Raw genomic sequence first — 20,996 nt, 5'->3', positions numbered from 1 at the left:
CGCTGTCAAAAGGCGGGGCGTAAATAGACGCCCGCGTCAAAGAAGTGCCTGTCACTTCTTCAGACGTAAAATGGAGCCGTTTTCCATTGACTCCATGGAAAAACAGCTCCATTTACATTCGTAATTGACGCAGCGAAAAAGCGCCTCAACATGCCATGACGGCTGAAATTACGGAGCTGTTTTCTCCTGAAAACAGCCCCGTCATTTCAGCCGTAGCGGACGCTGCCGTGTGAACATACCCTAAGTCTGCAGATATTCACAGATGGTAGCAGTTATTTGACGTTATTTGGTTGATATTTTACGAAACATATCACATGTAATTCAAACAAGGGAAATATAGTCTGGAGACATATATAGAAATCATAGGGCCCTATGACAAGCGTCAGTGATTCTCCTGCTCCAGCGAGGTGTCCAAAAGAACAATAATAGAGCCAGGACTGGTGTATATCTAATAATACCTGCCACAGAATTCCCTAAAGCAGGCATAATACCCAACATAGAGCATGTATATATATATATATATTTAATGCCAACAACACTGCTTACATAATACTAAACATATTGCAAATATCAGTCATATATAATAATAGCTATTGGCCCATATCGTAACATATAATAACAGTTTGGCCACAGTAGTGGCCATATAATAAGATATAATACTAGATATAGTACCCAAATAATAATATATAATACTGGCAGTAGTGGCCATATAATAATATACCGTATAATACTAGCTTTAGGGCCTATATAATAACATAACATAATAACTATAGATCCCATATAATGTTATATAATACTAACTATAGTGGCCATATAATAGTATATAATACTAGCTCTAGGGCCCATATAGTAACATAAAATTATAGCTAAAGTGCTCATTTAGTCATGTATGCTAGCTATAGTGCCCATGTAATAATATATAATACTAGCCATAGTGCCCAGTTAATAACATATAATACAAGCAATAGTGCCCATATAATAATAATAATATATAACACTAGCTATAGTGCCCATGTAATAATACATAATACTAGCCATAGAGCCAAGTTAATAATAACATATAATACTAGCTATAGTGCCCATATAATAATAATAATAATATATAACACTAGCTATAGTGCCCATATTACGACATATAATACTAGCGATCATACCCATATAATAATATATAATACTAGAAATAGTGCCCATATAATAAAATATAATACTAGCTATAGTGCCTATATAATAACATATAATACTAGCTATATTGCCTATATAATAACATATAATACTAGCTATATTGCCTATATAATAACATATAATACTAGCTATAGTGCCTATATAATAAAAATATGTAATACTAGGTATAGGGCCCATATAATAATATAGTATATTAGCTATAGTGCCCATGTGTGACTTGTGTGTCAGGGCCTGACGAGAAGAGAGGTAAGTAAATACCTGTTTATTTATTTTTTACTGTGATCTGAGGTCTGATTAATTTTGGAGTCTGGTCTGGGGTCGTATTAATTAAGGGGCCTAGGGTTTGATTTAGGGGTTTGAACTGGAGTCTGATTAATTTAGGGGTTTGGAGTCTAAATTAATTTAGAAGTCTGGGGTCTGACTTTATTTTGTGGTCTGGGGTCTATAATAATTATGCAGTCTGGTCTTGATGCCTCCTTCCTGCATTTTCTACTTATGTGGCTGATAGTATGTGGTACCATTGTCCCACCTCTGATTATTTGTCAGGACATTCTGGGAGTTGTACTTCCAAGCAAGTTGTGTTATTTTACCTCAACTCAGCCGCAAGTGTGCCCTCACCCTAACTTTCTCATGGATCTGGTAAATGTCGGGAGGGGGCATTCAAATGTTGTTGTCCCTCTACCTCCAATGCAAAATCTGTGGCAGGGCCCCCTTCTACTTTTTGGCAGAGGGGCTCTTAGGCTCTAGGACCCGGGTGTGACTTCCACCACTGCATCACCTATAGCTACATCCCTACAAATAGACATCACACATCAGGATCCTCACACATATGGAAACTCAACATCAGACAGTATCCAGGATCGGACTGGGAACAAAAATAAGCTGTGGCTGACAAATGACAGCAATCCACAAGTATGATATAAGTACATACAGTCGCAATATACAAGCATAAAGACACATATTTACCACTTATATGTATACACACACTAACTACATATGAGCACACATACACACACACATGCATACCTGCACACATACACAAATACTGTACATACACTGGCATATATACACATATTTACCACTTACATATATGCACACACTAACTACATATGAGCCTACATACACACACATGTATTCATAGCAAACTTATTATATACCTGCACAGATATTGACTGGAGTGGCGGACACATGCTTAACTGCAACTCCACTTAAGCTCCTCCTCACTGTGGGATGTGCAGGGAAGAGGAACGGGGCTTTCGAAAACCCTGTTTTCGCGATCGGTAGAGGTCCCAGTGATGAGGCCGCAAGCGATTAGACAATTATTACCTATTTAGTGGATAAGTGATCCTGTTTGATTCTAGGAATACCCCTTTAGGTACTTTCCATAATTAAAGCATAGTTGAGAATTGTTATATAAGCTTCTCTTTAGCTCATACTTTATACATCGTACCACATAACATAGAGACATATCAGATGTTGTGATTGTCGGAGTCCATGTGCTCAGTTCCCCACCAATCGCTAGCACAAAAGGGAACAAGTTTTCTTATGTTCAAGCCTATAGAGGTTTCTTAATGCCAGGACTCCACAGATGACATCTCTGTGACATGTCAGAAGCTGTAGCTCCACAGTGTGCGATGACAACCTGTCATTATCCATGTGGTACCAGACCTCTGGAAAAACTCAGAGCGGCCCTGCTATAGTTATTAAGTGGCTTCTTCTATAGTAACTAAGAATGGACATGCTATAGCTACTCAAAGCGTACCTTGCTACAGTAATTTATAGTGGCCTGTCTCCAGTTACTCAGAGCGGTCCTTCTACAGTTACTCAGAGCGGTCCTTCTACATTTACTCAGAGCGGCCCTTCTACTGTTACTCAGAGCGGCCCTTCTACAGTTACTCAGAGCAGCCTTCTACATTTACTCAGAGCGCCTCTTCCACAGTTACTCAGAGCAGTCCTTCCACAGTTATTCATAGCAGTCCTTCTACAGTTACCCAGAGCGGCCCTTCTACAGTTACCCAGAGCGGATCTTCTACAGTTACTCAGAGCGACCCTTCCACAGTTACTCAGAGCGGATCTTATACAGTTACTCAGAGCTGCCCTTCCACAGTTACTCAGAGCAGTCTTTCTACATTTACTCAGAGCGGTCCTTCTACAGTTACTCAGAGCAGTCTTTCTACATTTACTCAGAGCTGTCCTTCTACAGTTACTCAGAGCAGCCTTCTACATTTACTCAGAGCGCCTCTTCCACAGTTACTCAGAGCAGTCCTTCCACAGTTATTCATAGCAGTCCTTCTACAGTTACCCAGAGCGGCCCTTCTACAGTTACCCAGAGCGGATCTTCTACAGTTACTCAGAGCGACCCTTCCACAGTTACTCAGAGCGGATCTTATACAGTTACTCAGAGCTGCCCTTCCACAGTTACTCAGAGCAGTCTTTCTACATTTACTCAGAGCGGCCCTTCTACAGTTACTCAGAGCAGTCCTCCTACAGTTACTCACAGCGGCTCTTCTACAGTTACTCAGAGCGGATCTTCTACAGTTACTCAGAGCGACCCTTCCACAGTTACTAAGAGCGGATCTTATACAGTTACTCAGAGCTGCCCTTCCACAGTTACTCAGAGCGGATCTTATACAGTTACTCAGAGCAGTCCTTCTACAGTTACTCAGAGCAGTCCTCCTACAGTTACTCACAGCGGCTCTTCTACAGTTACTCAGAGCTGCCCTTCCACAGTTACTCAGAGCGGATCTTATACAGTTACTCAGAGCAGTCCTTCTACAGTTACTCAGAGCAGTCCTCCTACAGTTACTCACAGCGGCTCTTCTACAGTTACTCAGAGCAGTGCTTCAACAGTTACTCAGAGTGACCATACTACAGTTACTAAGTGTGGCTCTTCTACAGTTACTCACATCGGCTATTCTACAGTAATTCAGAGTGGCCCTTCTACAGTTACTCAGAGTGACCCTTCTACAGTTACTCACATCGGCCATTCTACAGTTACTCAGAGCTGTATTTCTACAGTTACTCAGAGTGGCCCTTCTACAGTTACTCTGAGTGGCCCTTCTACAGTTACTCAGAGTGGCTCTTCTACATGTTCTAACATCAGCCATTCGATAGTTACAATGGATCTTCTACAGTAACTCACATCAGCCATTCTATAGTTACTCAGAGTGGCACTTCTACAGTTACTCAAAGCGGCCCTTCTACAGTCACTCAGAGTGGCCCTGCTATAGTTACTCAGAGTGGCCCTGATACAGTAATTTATAGCAGCCCTTCCACATTGACTCAGATCGTCTCTTCTACAGTTACTCAGAGCGTCCCTTATGTAGTTACTCAGAGCTGCCCTTTTACAGTTACTCAGAGTGTCCCTTATACAGTTACTTATAACGGCCCTTATACAGTTACTCAGAGTGGCTCTTCTACATGTTCTCACATTAGCAATTCTACAGTTACAGTGGATCATCTACAATTACTCACTTCGGCCATTCTACAGTTACCCAGTGCGGCACTTCTGCAGTTACTGAGAGCAGTCCTTCTACAGCTACTTAGAGTGGCTCCTCTACATGTTCTTACATCAGCCTCTCTATAGTTACAGTGGATCGTCTACAGTTGCTCACATCGGCCATTCTACAGTTACCCAGAGCGGCCCTTCTACAGTTACTCAGAGCAGTCCTTCTACAGTTACTCAGAGTGTTTCTTCGACAGTTACTCAGAGTGGCTCTTCTACATGTTCTAACATCAGCCATTCTATAGTTACAGTGGATCTTCTACAGTAACTCACATCAGCCATTCTATAGTTACTCAGAGTGGCACTTCTACAGTTACTCAGAGCAGCCCTTCTAAAGTCACTCAAAGTGGTCCTGCTATAGTTACTCAGAGCTGCCCTGATACAGTAATTTATAGTAGCCCTTCTACATTGACTCAGATTGTCTCTTCTACAGTTACTTAGAGTGACCCTTCTACAGTTACTCAGAGCAGACCTTCTGCAGTTACTCAGAGTGGACCTTCTACAGTTACTCAGAGCGGCCCTGATACAGAAATTTCTAGCGGTCCTTCTGTAGTCACTCAGAGCAGTCCTTCTACAGTTATTCAGAGCGGATCTTCTACAGTTACTCAGAGCGACCCTTCCACAGTTACTCAGAGCGGATCTTATACAGTTACTCAGAGCTAAATATAATGTAGTCACTCAGAGCAGTCCTTCTACAGTTACTCAGAGCAGTCCTTCTACAGTTACTCAGAGCAGTCCTTCTACAGTTACTCAGTTCGTCTCTTCTACAATTAATCAGAGTGGCTCTTCTACAGTAACTCACATTGGCCATTCTATAGTTACTCAGAGCTGCCCTTTTACAGTTACTCAGACCGGCTCATATACAGTTACTCAGAGCGTCCCTTACGTAGTTACTCAGAGTTTCCCTTTTACAGTTACTCAGAGTGGCTCCTCTTGAGTTACTCAGAGCGTCCCTTATACAGGTACTTATAACGGCTCTTATACAGTTACTCAGAGTGGATTTTCTACATGTTCTCACATTAGCAATTCTATAGCTACAGTGGATCATCTACAGTTACTCACATCGGCCATTCTACAGTTACCCAGAGCGGCGCTTCTGCAGTTACTGAGAGCAGTCCTTCTACAGCTACTTAGAGTGGCTCCTCTACATGTTCTCACATCAGCCTTTCTATAGTTACAGAGGATCGTCTACAGTTGCTCAGAGCAGTCCTTCTACAGTTACTCAGAGCAGTCCTTCTACAGTTACTCAGAGTGTTCCTTCTACAGTTACTCAGAGTGGCTCTTCTACATGTTCTAACATCAGCCATTCTATAGTTACAGTGGATCTTCTACAGTAACTCACATCGGCCATTCTATAGTTACTCAGATCTGCCCTTCTACAGTTACTCAGAGCAGCTCTTCTAGAGCTACTCAGAGCGTCCCTTATACAGTTACTTATAATGGCCCTTCTACAGTTACTCAGAGTGGCTCTTCTACATGTTCTCACATCAGCCATTCTGAGTGGCTCTTCTACATGTTCTCACATCAGCCATTCTATAGTTACAGTGGATCTTCTACAGTTACTCACATCGGCCATTCTACAGTTACCCAGAGCGGCCCTTCTACAGTTACCCAGTGCGGCCCTTCTACAGTTACTCAGAGCAGTCCTTCTACAATTACTCAGTGTGGGTCTTCTTCAGTTACTCAGAGCGTACCTTCTACAGTTACTCAGAGTGGCTCTTCTACAGTTACTCAGAGCGTTCCTTCTACCGTTACTCAGAGTGTTCCTTCTACAGTTACTTAGAGCGACTCTTCTACAGTTACTCAGAGTGACTCTTCTACAGTTACTCAGAGCGCTCCTTCTACTGCTACTCAGAGTGTTCCTTCTACAGTTACTCAGAGCGACTCTTCGACAGTTACTCAGAGTGACTCTTCTACAGTTACTCAGAGCGCTCCTTCTACAGTTACTCAGAGTGACCATACTAAAGTTACTAAGAGTGGCTCTTCTACAGTTACTCACATCGGCCATGCCACAGTTACTCAGAGCTACCCTTCTACAGTTACTCAGAGCGACTCTTCTACAGTTACTCAGAGTGACCATACTAAAGTTACTAAGAGTGGTTCTTCTACAGTTACTCACATCGGCCATGCCACAGTTACTCAGAGCTACCCTTCTACAGTTACTCAGAGCGACTCTTCTACAGTTACTCAGAGCGCTCCTTCTACAGTTACTCAGAGTGACCATACTATAGTTACTCAGAGCGACTCTTCTACAGTTACTTAGAGCAGTCCTTCTATAGTTACTCAGAGCGACCCTTCTTCTGTTACTAATAGCAGTCCTTCTACAGTTACTCAGAGTGGCCATGCTATAGTTACTCAGAGTGGCCCTGCTACAGTAATTTATAGCAGCCCTTCTACAGTTACTCAGAATGGCCCTGCTATAGTTACTCAGAGTGCTACAGAAATGTACTTATTATGACTAATCCCCTTGAAGCGTCTGGTAGGCGCCATTACATTCATCTTCGTTCACATTATATACAGCAATTGTGAAAAAGGCCTTGAGTAGGCCGAAACGTTCTAGAAAATCGCTTGTTAAAAAAAACATTATTTGGAATCAAATAAAGCAATTTTGAAAATCAATATTTCAAGTGTTCTTAGAGTGCTCTAGGTTTTTCTATGGACCTACAGCAATTTATAGCGGCCCTTCTACAGTTACTCAGAGTGGCCCTGCTATAGTTACTCAGAGCGGCCCTTCTACAGTTATTCAGAGCTGCTCTTCTACACAAGGACGGACATTTTCTATTTTTGGGTTACATGCTCTTCAATATACACTTAACATTTGTGTCCTGTCTATATTGAGCTTCTGCCATATTTCCGTGCTCTTATTTCAGTGAACAAGAACATTCTACCATCCATAAGAAGTTCATTCGAAACGCAGGAACAAAAAGATGAAGACGAGAGATAAGTCCCATAACAGGACATTACGCTTCAGACCCAGTGTAATGTTCTGTATCAATAATAATCCACAGATTTGGGTAACCAGGGGTTCAACTTTTGTTTTTTTTTTTCTTTTTCATTAATTCTTTAATAAAATTCTGCATCTTCCGCACGTCTCGTCTCAATTCCAGTAACAATTGGAAGAAAAGATTGATTTGCTGTATCTTACACATTAGCTGAATGGAGGCTTTGTGTAATTCTGCAGAGAGAAGTGGCTAAAATGATACAATCCTGTCTTTCATTTAAATGGAGACCCCAATATAATAGACCATGAATAAGACAGTCTGCTGTGCGTATATATATATCACTGTTATAATATTCCAGCATGACACCTGGGACCGCAGGGACAGATATACAGAAATATCATTCTGTTAAAGTACAATGTAATTTCAGCTGTGTGATATAGTGGACCAGAGAAGCGGTGTGGGGTATTCGCATGGGTAGAGGCCGCTGGGAACAGGTCTTAGTATCAATGATGTAAGATTATAAATACACCATGATTACCAGAATGCCACCATGAAGGGAGAAGCCCCCGGTTTCATGGTCAAAGAAAGAGCAGCTGCAGAATGTTCTACTGGAGGAAAAATAAGGAATTTTGTCTTTTTTTTACTTCAATTTTTATTAATTTTGCAAGAAAAACATAAACAGGACAGAATGCTCAGTAGTACAAAACCATATGTGATAGTAATCGAACAGTTTCTGTATACTATATCAATCAACTTCCCTGGAGGTAGAAAACAGGGAGTTCGAGAATGCAAAAAATTGCGAATCCGAGCTGTAATGACACTTTAAAGTCGGATATAAGAAGCCAGTAAAAATACAGGCAATATATGGTGCTATATACAGGGGGCTTTATGGCACTATATACAGGGGGCTGTATGGTGCTATACAGGGCCGTAACTAGGAAAGACTGGGCTCCATAGCAAACTTTTGACTGGGGACCCCCCCCTTGTAGATAGTGCCTTTTTTACAGCCCCCCATGTAGAAGGCGCCACACACAGCCCCCCTGTAGATAGCGCCATACAGTCCCCCCTGTAGATAACATCATACAGCCCCCTGTAGGGAACGCCATACAGCCCCCCTGTAGGGAACGCCATACAGCCCGCCTGTAGATAGCGCCATACAGCCCCCCCTGCAGATAGCGCCATACAGCCCCCCTGTAGATAGCGCCATACAGCCCCCACTGTAGAGAACGCCAAACAGACCCCCCGTAGATAACGCCATACATCCCCCCTGTAGATAACGCCATACAGTCCCCCTCTGTAGATAACGCCATACAGCCCCCCTGTAGATAACGCCATACAGCCACCCTGTAGATAACGCCATACAGACCTCCCTGTAGATAACGCCATACAGCCCCCCATGTAGATAGCTCCATACAGCCCCCCTGTAGATAACGCCATACATCCCCCCTGTAGATAACGCCATACATCCCCCCCTGTAGATAACGCCATACAGCCTCCTCTGTAGGGGTCTGTATGGCATTCTCTACAGAGGGGGCTGTATGGCGCTATCTACAGAGGGGGCTGTATGCGTTATCTACAGAGGGGGACTGTATGGCGTTATCTACAGGGGGGATGTATGGCGTTATCTACGGGGGGTCTGTATGGCGTTCTCTACAGTGGGGGCTGTATGGCACTATCTACAGGGGGGGCTGTATGGCGCTATCTGCAGGGGGGGCTGTATGGCGCTATCTACAGTGGGGGCTGTATGGCGCTATCTACAGTGGGGGCTGTATGGCGTTATCTACAGTGGGGGCTGTATGGCGCTATCTACAGGGGGGTCTGTATGGTGCTATCTACAGGGGGGTCTGTATGGCGCTATCTACAGGGGGGTCTGTATGGTGCTATCTACAGGGGGGTCTGTATGGCACTATCTACAGGGGGGCTGTATGGCGTTATCTACAGGGGGAACTGTATGGCGTTATCTACAGAAGGGGCTGTATGGCGCTAATGCCATACAGCCCCCACTGTAGGGAACGCCATACAGCACCCCCCTGTAGGGAACGCCATACAGCACCCCCTGTAGGGAACGCCATACAGCCCCCCCCTGTAGGAAACGCCATACAGCGTCCCCAAACCCCCAAAAAATGCGACCTACAGTGTGTCCTACAAAAGACATATATCCCCTCTCCACAGGATAGGGGATACATGTGTGATCGCTGGCAGCGATAGGGAGAACGGGGGACTGAAAGTCCCCTGAAGTTCTCAATGACTAACCTCTGACTTCCGGCGTCTACGCAGCTCAATAAAAATGAAAGGAGCGCTGGTCACGCATGCACAGAAGCGCGACCGGCACTCCATTCATTTCTACGGAGCTGCCGACACAGACTCCGGAAGTCCGAGGTTTGTGATGGAGAACTTCAGGGGACTTTCAGTCCCCCGTTCTCCCTATCGCTGCCAGCGATCACACATGTATCCCCTATCCTGTGGATAGGGGATACATGTCTTTTGTTTAATGGCAGAGCGGGGAGATACCTCCCTGCTCTGCCGTAGTGATCAGTGGCATCGCGCTGTAGCAGCCATAGCGGCTGCTAGCGGAGCCTCCGGCCATGGAGCTGCTATTTCTTGTATTTTTCATTAGATAGATAGATAGATAGATAGATAGATAGATAGATAGATAGATAGATAGATAGATAGATAGATAGATAGATAGATAGATACAGCCCCCTGTATATAGCACCATACAGCTCCCCTGTATATAGCGCCATACAGCCCCCTGTATATAGCACCAGTGGCGTAACTACCGCCGTAGCAGCCGTAGCGGCTGCTACGGGGCCCGCGGCATGAGGGGGCCCATGTCGCCCGCCGGCACGGGCCCCGTAGCAGCCGCTACGGCTGCTACGGCGGTAGTTACGCCACTGGTGCTATATACAGGGGGCTGTATGGCGCTATATACAGGGGAGCTGTATGGTGCTATATACAGGGGGCTGTATCTATCTATCTATCTATCTATCTATCTATCTATCTATCTATCTATCTATCTATCTATCTAATGAAAAATACAAGAAATAGCAGCACCAGCAAGTAAGATAAATTGCCTTTTAAAGGATGTGTGTATACAAGCCTCCAGACTATGACCAATAGTCCAAGGAAATTAGGATTTCAAAGAATAGGCAGCACTCCACGTCTTAGTGTGAAAAAGCTTTTATTCACCCATATGGCAAAATGCAACGTTTCATTCAGTCCCAATCCGGACCTTTCTCAAGCAGTTCCAACAATGTGTAACATGAGGTTTAAATAGGGTGTTCCATAAGATCACATAATTACATTCGTTAAGTGAATAATATCATAAATAGACATTTATATCAAATATAAGAGACATGTAGCATACATCTCTACAGTGGAAAAAAGTGCCAAGTGCAAAGTGACAAACATTTAACCCCTTCAGAACTGAGCCTGTTTTGGCCTCGTGGACACAGCCGATTTTTGCAAATCTGACATGTTACTTTATGTGGTAATAACTCTGGAACGCTTTTGCCTATCCAAGCGATTCTGAGTTTGTTTTCTCGTGACATGTTGTACTTTATGATACTGAAAAAATGTGGTCGTTAAATTCAATATTTATTTGTAAAAAACACCAAAATTTAGAGAAAATTTGCAAAAATCTGCATTTCTCTAAATTTTTATGTATCTGCTTGTAAAACAGATAGTAATACCACACAAAATATTTACTAGTTAACATCCCCCATATGTCTACTTTATGTTTGCATTGTTTTTTGAACATCCTTTTATTTTTCTAGGACGTTACAAGACTTAGAACTTTAGCAGCAATTTCTCACATTTTCAAGAAAATTTCAAAAGTCTATTTTTTCAGGGACCAGTTCAGTTCTGAAGTGGCTTTGAGGGCCTTATATATTAGAAAGTCCCCATAAATCACCCCATTTTAAAAACTGCACCCCTCAAAGTATTCAAAACAGAATTCAGAAATAATTTTAACCCTTTAGTCGTTTCACAGAAAATAAAGCAAAGTAGAGGTGAAATGTTCAAATTTCAATTATTTTCACGAAATTCATTTGTAATACATTTTTTTCTGTAAGGCTGGGTTCACACGACCTATTTTCAGACGTAAACGAGGCGTATTATGCCTCGTTTTACGTCTGAAAATAGGGCTACAATACGTCGGCAAACATCTGCCCATTCATTTGAATGGGTTTGCCGACGTATTGTGCAGACGACCTATAATTTACGCGTCGTCGTTTGACAGCTGTCAAACGACGACGCGTAAAAGGACTGCCTCGGCAAAGAAGTGCAGGACACTTCTTTGCCACGTAATTTGAGCTGTTCTTCATTGAACTCAATGAAGCACAGCTCAAGATTTACGAGCGTCTCAGACGCCTCGCAAAATGCGAGGAGGAGCATTTACGTGTTAAGCGAGGCAGCTGTTTTCTCTTGAAAACAGTCTGTCTTTTCACACGTAAATGACAGCTAGCGTGTGCACATACCCTTACACAGAAGGTTTTACCAGAGAAACGCAACTCAATACTTATTGCCCAGATTCTGCAGTTTTTAGAAATATCCCACATGTGGCCCTAGTGCGGTAATGGACTGAAACACCGGCCTCAGAAACAAAGGAGCACCTAGAGGATTTTGGGGCCTCTATTTTATTAGAATATATTTTAGGCACCATGTCGGGTTTGAAGAGGTCTTGTGGTGCCAAAACAGTGCAAACCCCCCAAACGTGACCCCATTTTGGAAACTACACCCCTCAAGGAATTTTTCAAGAGGTATAGTTAGCATTTTGAGCCCACAGGTTTTTTGCTAAATTTATTGGAACTGGTCTGTGAAAATGAAAATCTACCTTTTCTCTGAAAAAACCTACGATGTTTTAGTTTTACAAGGAATAAAGGAGAAAAAACACCCCAACATTTGTAAATCAATGTCTCCCGATTACAACAATACCCCATATGTGGTAATAAACTGCTGTTTGGACCCACGGCAGGGCTCAGAAGGGAACGAGGGCCATTTGGATTTTGGAGCGCAGATTTTGCTGGAATGGTTTTCGGTGCCATGTCATGTTTGCAAAACCCTGGAGGGACCATAACAGTGGAAACTCCCCAAAAGTGACCCCATTTAGGAAACTACACCCCTCAAGGAATTTTTCTAGGGGTATAGTTAGCATTTTGACCCCACACGGTTTTTGAAGAATTTATGGGAATTATGCCGTGAAATTGAAAAAACACCCCAACATTTGTAACGCAAATACAGCAATACCCCATATGTGGTAATAAACTGCTGTTTGGACACACAGCGGGGTTTAGAAAGGATGGAGCACCATTTGACTTTTGGAGCTCAAGTTTTGCTGGAATGGTTTGCGGCCCCATCTCACATTTGCAAAGCCACTGAGGGGCCAAAATAGTGCAAACCCGGCAAAAGTGACCTCATTTGGGAAACTACAGCCCTCATGGAATTTATCTAGCGGTATAGTGAGCATTTTGACGCCACTATTTTTTTGCTGAATTATTGGAATTATGCAGTGAAAATGAAAATCTACATTCTTTCCACTAGAATGTTGAATTTTTTTCATTTTCACAATGAATAAAGGAGAAAAAGCGCCCCAACAATTGTAAAGTAATTTCTCCCGAGTACGGCAATACCCCATATGTGGTCATAAACTGCTGCTTGGATACACCGCAGGGCTCAGAATGGCAGGAGTGCTTCTTGTCATGTAGATTTTGGTTGATTGTTTTTTGGGTGCCATGTCGCAGAGCCCCTGAGGTACCCCTGAGAAGTGACTCCATTTTGGAAACTATACCCCTCAGGGTAATCATCTAGGGGTGTAGTGAGCATTTTGATCCCACAGGTGTTTCATAGATTGTATTAGAATGAGGCAGTGAAAATGAAAAATTATTTTTACTACTATACTATACTATACTATACTATACTATACTATATTTTGTAGTTTTGCACCCAATTTTTTTTTCCACAAGGGGTGATAGGAGAAAAAATGGCAATACCCCATGTGTGGCCCTAAACTGCTGTTTTGGCACATGGCAGAGCTCAAAATGGAAGGAGCGGCATTTGGCTTTTAGAGCGCAGATTTTGCTGGACTAGTGTACGGGCTCCATGTTGCATTTGCAGAACACTCTTAGGTACCAGAGTAGAGTGTAAAACCCTGAGAAGTGCTCCTATTTTGTAAACTACATCCCTCAAGGCATTTATCATTTGCCTGGACATATGACAGGGCTTAGAAGTGAAAGGCGCATGTGAGGCCTATTTTGGTAATTTTCGCTGCATTAGCCCACAATGACAGGGCTCTGGAGTCAAATAGTAAAACAAACCCCCAAGTAGTGTCCCCCATTTTGGAAACTGCAATCTGAAGGCATTTTATTAAGGTGTGTAGTGAGCATTTTGACCACACAGGTTTTTTTTTTTTCCTATTAGAAATGAATGCTCAGTGGATGGTGCAAAGTGAAAATTGCAAATTTCCACAGGTATATGCCATATATGTGGACGTAAACTGCTGTTTGGGCACGCTGCAGGGCTCAGATGGGAGGGAGCGCCATTTTGCTTTTGGAGCGCAGATTTTGCTTAGTAATAGTTTTGTTTGGGGTTTTGCTGGTATTTCAGTTTATAATGTGGAGGGATATGTAATCTTTGCGGGTACATCAGGGCATAATAAGAGGGTATAATAATGGGGTAAATAAATAATTCATAGATATGTGGCCGGTGTCGCACTGATAAATGGTGCCAGATCTTATCCACTTTTGGACACTCTGCACATTTTGCGTCGCCATATTCTGAGAGGCAGAACTTTTTTATTTCTTCTACACCGGAGCTGTGTGAGGGCTCATTTGTTGCGGGACAATTTGTAGATTTCATTAGTACCATTTTGGGGTACATGCGATTTTTGATCACTTTGTATTTCATTTTTTTGGCAAGCAAGGTGACCAAAAACCTGCAATTCTGATGTTTTTTATTGTATTTTTTTTACGGCGTTCGCCATGCGCTATGAATGCCAATTTTACTTTATTCTGCGGGTCGGTACGATTACGGCGATACCAGATGTATATAGTTTCTCTTATGCTTTGCAGCGTCTGCACAATAAAATCACTTTTGTTTCAAATAATTTATTTTTTGTGTCGCCATATTCTGAGAGCCATAACTTTTTTATTTTTCTGTCAAAAAAGCTGCGGGAGGGCTTGTTTTTTGCGGGACGGTTTTTAATGGTATTATTTTGGGGCACATGCAACTTTTAGATCCCTTTTTTTATTCTGTTTTGCGACGGGTAGCGACTAACAAACAGCGATTCTGGAATAGTTTTCTATTTCATTTTTTTTACGGTGTTCAGCGTGCGGCTAAAATAGTGTGATATTTTTATAGTTTGGGTCGTTACGGACGCGGGGATACCACATATGTGTACTTTTTTAATGTTTTTTGGTTTTTCCTATAATAAAAGACTTATTATAGGAAAAAAGGCTGTTATAGTTTTTTTTTAACATGAAGCTTATTTTTTTTAAACTTTTTTACAACCTTTTTATTAACTTTTTTTTTTTTTTGTCCCACTAGGGGACTTGAAGGCTTGAAGCCCTGATCGTTATTCTAATACACTGCCCTACCTACATAGTGCAGTGTATTCGAGCTGTCAGCTATTCACTGACAGCAAGCCTTTTAGGCTTCGCCTCCCGACGGGGCCTAATAGGCTTCCGTACTAGGAAGCGATTGTTAGTCTACGGTTTCCATTTCATTAGCAACCATAGGGTGCGATCGAATCACTTAGATGCAGCGATAGCTGCATCTAAGGGGTTAATCGACCGGATCGGAGCCCATCTCCGGTCCTGGCCATTAGAGCACGATGTCAGCTGTGAAAAAAAACTGACACCCGCGACCGTGGCAACCATCATGGTTGCCGACAGGCTAGAAGACACTTAGATGCAGCGATCGCGTTGATCGATGCATCTAAGGAGTTAATCGGCTCTGGTCCTGGCCGTTGCAGCGGGGTGTCGGACAGCTGATAACCGGCGGTGATAGCGCTGGCTCAGCTTCTGAGCCAGCGCCATCACATACACCTTCTCAGGGAGCTGTGATCGGTCAGTCTGCTGTGACTGACCAATCATAGCAATCGCCGGCCGTGGACCGCTGTGATTGGTACCCTGCCGTCTTACTGTGCCGATCAACTGCACAGTTCTGTCACCTTGTCCTTTGACAGGGTGACAGTTTTTAGCCAGGATGCACCGGTACGTCCCAGTGCCTTAAGCACAGCAATATAGGACGTACCTGTGCGTCCTGGTGCGGTAAGGGTTTAAGAACTAGTGCATACACTGACCCATCAATTCAATGTCCCATCTTTAATTGATCAATCAAATTTTATGCAAACATATGATATAATTTATATTCTAATTAATGACTCACTATCTGAAGATCCATGACAGTCATAGTTCCTATGTCTCAATGCCGAATCTCGGCGTCTGTCTATTCCTACTGCGCATGTCCACACACCTGCTCTAATCCAGTGTTCAAACCCTGTGATGTAATCCGAGGATGAGGGAAAATATGCCCTTTATTCCATAAGAGAGAATACTGTATATTCAGTAAATGCCTTATAATAACATAAAGGAGATGTTTGAGGGATACCTAATCGTATCTATTTATTTAAATATAGAGGTGTAGCTCCCAAGTCATTCTAAGCGGAGTCGACTGGTCTCTTGTACAAGAGTTCCTAGCCTCCTCCAGAGTCAACAGCAACACAGACTATAGGTGTGTGGGTAGCACACCATACATCACCTGTGCGTCGACAGGAAGAAGACATAACGGGACATCTGGGTGCCGGATACAGTAGTACCTTCAATTTTTTAATTTTTAACTTCTCCAAGAAAGGAAAAAAGAGGCATAATACAGAATAACACAGTGTACAGTATAAATGATGGTTCAAGATTATCCACAGGGAGAATTACTGGATCAATGTGTATTGAAATAGGGACCACAATTCCGGCATATGTGTAAAACATCTATTTTTGAGACAGTTGAACTATGGTGTGCCTGGAATTCAGTATGGCAAATATTCGATCCTCACATCAATCATCTATATAAAAAAACCGGGAAAAGAAAGAGAGTGTCAGTGGATCACATAATAAAAGACTAAAATTCATGATCCAATCTATATTTCTCGTTTAAGGAGTACACATTATCAACCCCCTTTACAGAGAAAGTCATGGAAACGGGTCCGCCAGTTAACAGGAGGGCAAGTCCATCCACTCAAGTCACGCTACCCAGTTTGTAGTCAATATTTAAGCCATGGGGTCTCAGAGTATTTAATCGAAAGATCCACTCTAGTTCTTTCATTTTAAGTGAACGTGCCCTATCCCCCCTCATCTTAGTGGTGACACACTATCGATAATCTGAAATTTCAGTTGCTTTTCGGTATGTTTAGCCTCAAAAAAGTGTTTGGGAACTGGTAAGTCCAACCGTTTACATCGGATAGTATATCGATGTTGGTTAATGCTGATTTTTAAATCCAATGTTGTCTCTCCCACGTAGAATAAATTACAGGGGCACTGCAATAAGTATATCACGTGGTCACTGTGGCATGTCAAATAATGATTAATTTTATAAACCTTATTGGTGACAGGATGTGCAAATGTGTCTCCCTTATGCATTAGTTTACAATTTATGCAATTCAAGCATGGATAACATCCTGTCACGGACACAGGGTATGTGGACCCACTAGGCCGCTCCGCCATAGCTGACCAGGTGACAGTCTATACGGAAGTCAATGGCAGACAGTAATGCTTGGGTACCTGAAACAGTCCGGGCGGTGGCTGTGGCTCCAGCACGGATGGAGACTGGTGTGGCAGGTGGTGCCAGACGTGGCGGGCAGTATCCGATGAAGCCGAAGACACTTGACGTGGCAGAAGACACTTGACGTGGCAGAAGACACTTGACGTGGCAGATGACACTTGACGTGGCAGAAGAGACTGGACGTGGCAGAAGACACTTGTGGTGGCAGACGACACTGGACGTGGCAGAAGACACTATTCCAATGCTGGTAGGCACAGGAACTGGAACAATACGGAATACAGGAACGGTAACAGGGCACGGGTAACAGCTGGAACGGGAGACACTAAGGGACCATTGCGAGACAGACTGGGAAAGACTAACAACGCTCAGGCATCGAACTAGGGGGCTGGACCCCTCTTATAGCCCAGGGTACTCACAGGTCAAAGGTCGTTCAAGATGTCCGGTGCGCGCGCACGCTCGTCCCCGCTCTTAAAGGGGCAGCGCGCGCACCGGACATCTTGAACGACCTTTGACCCATGAGTACCCTGGGCTCCGGCTCTCGAGGAGGTGAGTGGATGCAAGCGCTTGCCGACTCGTGGCTGCGGCTGTCAGCGGGAGGCTGGAGCTGACAGCCACGGACATTACAGTATCCCCCCTCTTACGCCCCCTCTTCTTGGGACCGGAGCGAGAGAGAAACTTCTTTAGAAGTGTAGGGGCATTGAGGTTCTCCTCTGGCTCCCAGGACCTCTCTTCGGGACCAAACCCCCTTAATCCACCAAATAAAAGGTCTTTCCTCTCACTCTCTTGGTGTCCAAGATCTCCTTGACCTCAAAGATGTCCGAGGAGCCGCTGGGAGCAACCGCAGGGCTGGGAGTCTTGGAATAGCGGTTTAGGATCACAGGCTTCAGGAGGGAGACGTGGAAGGAGTTGGGAATCCTGAGTGTAGGAGGCAGCCGAAGCTTGTAGGCGACAGGGTTGATCTGCTGCAGGACCTCGAATGGTCCAAGGAACCTGGGAGCGAACTTATATGAGGGCACCTTCAAGCGAATGTTCCGAGAGGACAGCCAGACTTTAGTCCCCGGAAGATACTGAGGCGGCTCTCTTCTCTTAGAATCTGCCTTTCGCTTCATGCGATCTACTGCCAGCAAAATAGAGGACCGGGTCTGTTGCCAGATTTGCAGGAAGTCCCCATATGCAGAGTCAGCAGTGGGAACCTGAGATGAAGTCGACACAGGAAGAGGGACTCTGGGATGTTGACTGTACACGATGTGAAACGGAGTGGAGGTGGTGGACTCATTTGTGTGGTTGTTATATGAAAACTTGGCCCAAGGAAGAAGCTGTACCCAGTTATCGTGCTGAGAAGAGATGAAGTGGCAGAGATAATTTTCCATGATCTGGTTGATCCTCTCAACTTGCCCATTGGATTGGGGGTGATAGGCAGAGGAAAAGTCCAAACTCACATCCAGGAGTTTACAGAGTGCTCTCCAGAATTTAGAGGTAAACTGAACCCCCCGGTCGGACACAATGTGAAGAGGCAAGCCATGCAAGCGAAAGATGTGCTGAATAAAGAGACTCGCCAGTCGGGGAGCAGAAGGTAGGCCGGTCAGCGGGATAAAATGTGCCATCTTAGAGAACCGGTCCACCATCACCCAGATGGTGTTGCATCCTGCTGAGAGAGGAAGGTCTGTGACGAAGTCCATTGCGATGTGCTTCCAGGGGGCACTGGGTAGAGGCAGAGGTTGAAGCAGGCCAGCAGGCTTGGAGTGAGTCACTTTATTAGAGGCACACACCGTGCAAGCAGAGACAAAGTCCAGAACATCCTTAGGTAGCGTGGGCCACCAAAAGTGATGAGCAATCAGGTCTTGGGTTTTACGGACACCAGCGTGACCAGCTAGTTTAGAACTGTGTCCCCAGCGGAGAATTCTTTTTCTGTCTGCCAACCGCACAAAAGTTCTCCCCGGAGGGATATTTCTAAGCTGCAGAGGATTGGCGGTGACAACGCAGGATGGGTCTATGATCGTCTGAAGGGACTCCACCGTGTCTTCCATCTCAAATGATCTGGACAGGGCATCACATTCTTGTCAGCGGGACGGTAGTGGAGCAGAAATTGGAAACAGCGACCACCTGGCTTGACGAGGATTCAGTCTTTGAGCGGACTGAAGGTAGGTGAGGTTCTTATGGTCGGTGAAGATCAGGATGGGGTGATCTGCGCCTTCTAAAAGAGGTCTCCACTCCTCCAGGGCCAATTTGATAGCCAGTAGCTCCCAATCTCCAATGGAGTAATTGCGTTCAGCAGAAGAAAACAGTCTTGAGTAGTAGCCACATACTACTGCCTTTCCTTTGGAGCTCCTCTGGAACAGAAGTGCGCCTGCACCAACAGAGGAAGCGTCCACCTCTAGTGAGAACTGCCGAGATACGTCAGGGTGATGGAGGATTGAAGCTGAAGTGAAGGCTTTCTTGAGGCTAATGAATGCGGACTCTGCCTCTGGAGTCCACACCTTGGCGTTTACGTCCTTCTTGGTAAGGGTAGAGATTGGAGCCGTCAGAGAAGAAAATTTCGGAATAAACTGCCGGTAGAAATTGGCGGAACCCAGGAACCGCTGTATGGCCCTTAGGCCTTGAGGACGTGGCCATTCCAGGACAGACTTTAGTTTCTCACGGTCCATCTTAAGGCCTTGATCCGAGATGACATAGCCCAGGAAGGGCAAAGACCTCTTTTCAAAGGTGCATTTTCCTAACTTGGCATACAAGCGATTCTCTCTTAGTCGCAGGAGAACTTGACGAACATGCCTCCGATGGGTCATCAGATCTGGGGAGAAAATTAGAATATCATCGAGATAAACTACAACACACATATAGAGGAGATCTCGGAAGATATCATTAACGAACTCCTGAAATACTGCGGGAGCGTTACACAGTCCGAAGGGCATCACTAGGTATTCGTAGTGCCCATCGCGGGTGTTAAATGCCGTCTTCCATTCATCACCCCGGCAAATCCGGATTAGATTATAGGCCCCCCGCAGATCTAGCTTGGAAAAATTTTTGTCTCCTCGTATGCGATCAAACAGCTTGGAAATAAGTGGCAACGGGTATTTGTTCTTGACTGTGATCTGATTGAGACCACGGTAGTCAATGCAGGGTCGGAGAGATCCATCTCTCTTTTTAACGAAGAAGAAGCCTGCCCCGGCTGGGGAGGAAGATTTTTGAATAAAACCCCTCTCCAAGTTCTCCTTGATATAGGCTGACATCGATAAAGTCTCTGGCAAGGAGAGAGGATATACTCGTCCACGGGGAAGAGAAGCATTGGGAACCAGTTCAATGGGACAGTCATAATTCCGATGTGGAGGCAACGTCTCAGCCTATCTTTTGCAAAAGACATCCGCAAAACTGGCATACTGAGATGGTAGGCCGGAAAGTGAATGAGGCAGCGGGGGCACAACAGGACGGACTTGTGACAGGCAATGGCTATGGCATCTGGAACCCCATTGAAGAACCTCTCCAGAATTCCAGTCAAGTGTCGGGGCGTGTAGACGGAGCCATGGCAGACGCAGCAGGATAGGGTTGATAGCCTTGGGTAGTACCAGGAAGGTGATCTGTTCTGAGTGAAGAGCTCCGAC

The sequence above is a fragment of the Rhinoderma darwinii genome, chromosome 1, assembly GCF_050947455.1.
Source record: "Rhinoderma darwinii isolate aRhiDar2 chromosome 1, aRhiDar2.hap1, whole genome shotgun sequence".
In the NCBI taxonomy this organism is placed as follows: domain Eukaryota; kingdom Metazoa; phylum Chordata; class Amphibia; order Anura; family Rhinodermatidae; genus Rhinoderma; species Rhinoderma darwinii.
This window is presented reverse-complemented; position numbering follows the sequence as displayed.